Source organism: Notothenia coriiceps, unplaced genomic scaffold (assembly GCF_000735185.1).
Source record: "Notothenia coriiceps isolate Sejong01 unplaced genomic scaffold, NC01 NC01_scaffold00016220, whole genome shotgun sequence".
NCBI classification, from domain to species: Eukaryota; Metazoa; Chordata; class Actinopteri; order Perciformes; family Nototheniidae; genus Notothenia; species Notothenia coriiceps.
The window spans coordinates 1-3,823 of NW_011348921.1; the positions used below are offsets into that span (position 1 = coordinate 1).

A 3,823-nucleotide genomic window follows, 5' to 3' on the forward strand; every position below is an offset into this window, starting at 1 on the left:
CAGCCTGTCGGGTGTTCTTTTCCCCATAATGACCGCGTCGCTGCACATTATCCCTTACAAACTAGCTAAGTTAGCTAGATGTAATTCATTCTTAACTGTAGGCTTTTATCAAAGTATTAATTTACTTAATCTAAATGTAACAACATTATAATAACTTACATTTATGGCGTTATGACCTTCTTCTTGAGGTGATTGTGTCCAAATAAAGTTATGTCTGCTTCAACTTGCTGTTGTCTGTCTTGTCAGGCAGTTTTCCTTCAGCTCTGAAAATGACAGCTTTCCCGCGTATCGGTGGCTCAAGTTGCCGCGAGCGCTAGGGGGCAGCACTTATAATTCTTTTAATAAAAAAAATTTTTTTTTTTTTTTTTTTTTTTATCTGCTTGGGGGCTTGCGCCCCCTAGCAGCGGCGCGCATATTTCAGCAGCGGCGCAGCGCCGCTGCTGAAATCATATAGGGGAAACACTGCCTTACATTTGAAGCTTCTATTGAGGTTTTTAAATCAAGCTTTTGATGTCTGTCATGATAGTTTATAAAGCTATCGCACTTGAATACATGAAAAATGGGACTCTTTCGTTGTTTTGTTTTACATTTTTTGCGGCAAATTGGAGAGCAAGTCATTTTTTGGAACTCAGTGAATACCCGTATAGATGGAAGCAGAATATTTTTATTAGAATAAAACGTGTAAAATGGGAAAATCATGTATTATTTTTGCAATACATTTTGAATTTTGGACTCTACAACGTTCTGGATTTATTTGAAATGTCTGGATATGACGAGTCAAATAATCCTACATCACCAGCACTGGAATTTAATTTAATTTAATCGTTTATTTGGCAGGGACAATGAACGGTAATGAACACTTAAAACATTCAAATGTGTCAAGCGTAACAGTGCTTTGAGCTAATTTAAGAAGTTTACATTTGACAAGCATAGCAAAAACAAAATACATGATATGCAAGAGCAGCATACACAAGTATTTATGACATCATGGTAATACAATAGCAGCAACGACATGTAAAGTGCAAGAGGAGATACCCCCTGTATTAAAGTGCATTTAGCGCTGATTCAATTCTACAAATAGTATCATTTGAGTGATTTAAGTGTAATTTAATCTTTATCTGCAACATATCAAATTGAAGCAGATTGAATCAACATGCCAAACGAAAGAAAAAGCATTCATATGTGGTTTGTAATGTAAGCGTTATGGATACAGCTTCAAACTATTAGATTATCTCATCGATATATTCAGCATTCAAAATGAACACCCTGCACCCTGGCAGTTTGACGTGTACAGTGTGTGCGTTGGCTGCAGATCAAACACTGTGAGGCTCCAAATCATTCATTATTTCCACAGTGTTCACCAGGAAGCGCTCAGGAATACCAATACTCTGCTGCTGTCTTCACACCACTAAGCATGTTTCCTTTTCTGTTCTCGTCCTGTGTGTGTGTTTCAGGTTTCGCCTCATTCCCCGCGCCCGACTCTCAGCCCAAAGTCCCTCGTCCGATGTCGGTGAACCCGTTTACGGTGAGTTCACTGCCTGGCAAACAAAAGTAGGGGGGATTAAAGAGGGGCTAATTGGTATTTTTGCACAAGCTCTCCCTTTCTGCAAACAGGAAGTGTAGTAAAATCCCCTCTGCCCGTTCTCACCCCCTTCCTCTCTTGTCTTTCAGGGCAATGTTTACGCCAGTAGAGGGACGTCGCGAAACCCTTTCATCTGACCCCCCCCCCCCCTTCTCTTCTTACTTCATCTCTGGGAAAAAAGGGAGAACTTGAGGAGTCGCTGCCATTTCAATGCCTCTGGAGTATTCTCCCCCTCTCTCCCCCCCCCCTCTGTCTGTGTTTACGTGTTATAGTGAGGAACAAAAAAATGTGTGAATGTAATTATGGTATTCATGTGTGTCTGGGATCGGTCGCCTGCTGTGTTTGTACCATATGTCAAAAAAGGTGTTTGTGTGCCAGTAGACGCCTCCTCAGGGCTCTGTGGGAGTCGAGAGTAGAACAACGCCTCTATGATTTTTGCAGAAACAAAACACACACACACACACACACACATGTCGCTGCTGCTACTTTGCTTTCATCTCCTGCTTTAAAGTGCAAAAAAAACTTGCCTATCTGTGCATCAGCGTCTTCTAAACAAACGAGTCAGTCGTCCAAAAGGAAGAGCCGGATCGTGAGTTTCTACAGGAGCTCATGACAGCCTTAACAGCCTCCTGGTGCACGGGAGTTAGCCTCTAAAGACGAGACAGGCTTTTCTCCGTGTTGAGTGTGTGGAACATGTTTGCATTACTCATCGTTTTTTTTTTCTTCCCAGGTCATCCTGTGGAAGGATAATGTATGTTTTCCACTTCCTAGGCTGCATGCGCTTAGAGGGCTAAAAGGAGATGCTACTGAATGTAAAAGAAATTTCAGAATAACTTAAATGTGTATAAACAGTTCGTCATTGCTTCACGTTCCGGACCATAATGTTTTTTTGTTTTTTGTTGACATGGAGGCGAAGTTCATTTCCCCGTATATGCCAAAAAGAAAAGAGATTAATGTGTCTTTGTGAAGACGAGTATTCATGTTCATAAAATCAGTTTGTTGCTTCTTAAGACAGTTTGGCTCTGGGTGTTTCTTTACTTTACCTTTCAAAACTGTGAAATGACATGGAGAACCAGAGGTGGGAAGTAACTAAGTACATTTACTCAAGTACTGCACTTAAGTACAATTTTGAGGTACTTGAGTATTTCCATTTAATGCTAATTTATACTTCTACTCCACTACATTTAAAAGGTAAATTATGTAATTTTACTCCACTAAATGTATCAAACAGCTTTAGCTATTTTTAACAAAAGGTATTTCTAAACATTATACTAGTGGACTTTCTCTTTAAGTCAAAAAAGGGTCAAATAATTTAAATATTTTACAAACAGTCCATCAGAACTTTGTTTTTCAACAGTGAAATGCTACTTGATGCAACAATATCATCTACAAATGTCACATGTATAAATATAATTATATACACAGATAAAGGCACAATGATTGCTTTTACTTTTTTATATTTTAACCCTTGTGTTGTGTTCGAAAGCTGTTGCTGTTCATGGTGTTTTGGACTGATTTATCTAAAGTCAAAGATGAATCTTGATTGGGCCAAATTTGACCCCGAGTCACCCAAAATGATTGTGCTGGGTCTTCACAGACCCAAACACCAATTCTTATTTTTAGAGACCATCAGACTTGGCAACAATTGTCAAAATCTGTTTTCTAGTGTTTAGCTGTTGTGAATCATCATGAAGCCTTGTTCCGATAAAAAAAAACTAGAGCGTAGTTATTATATAATTTTAACTTGAAAGGGGTCACAGGAGACCCGAACACAACATAAGGGTTAAGTACACTTTGTGGGTAAAATAAGTGTATTTTTAAGAGCTGTATTGTCCACCTCACACAGCAGGGGGCGCTTGATATCCACTTTTCTCTGACCTCATGCGCAAGGTTACTTTTGGATGCATATTGCATAACAACATACATACTGCATAAGCACACCGCACAAAGATAGAAACCCTCTAGCTTTCAGAAAGACTATTAAAAGACCTTTTTAAAATATTTATTGCAATTTGAAATTCAGAGGTAATTTTAAACGTGCATATTTGTGATGTTTTACATGTGTCAACGATGGGATTTAAGCAGCAGGGAGAGATGGAGGTTTGCAGACAGACCATAGAGACAGACACACAGATCAAAGTCGTTTCACTCAGCCAGTCTGAGTGGCATAAATATGGCGTCTCCAAAAGCCTCATATAATCAATTACAGCTTAATCTGCTCTTCGTGCATCATTTAGGAAC

General features: G+C 39.2%; 1 long non-coding RNA gene across 1 annotated transcript; it reads left to right on the top strand.

Moving 5' to 3' along the window:
* The first annotated feature begins 1,050 nt into the window (after positions 1 to 1,050).
* Positions 1,051 to 2,592, top strand: LOC104949453 (uncharacterized). The gene is made up of 2 exons (XR_798806.1): positions 1,051 to 1,525; positions 1,672 to 2,592. It is a non-coding gene; the product is annotated as an uncharacterized lncRNA (long non-coding RNA).
* The last annotated feature ends 1,231 nt before the right edge of the window (positions 2,593 to 3,823 follow it).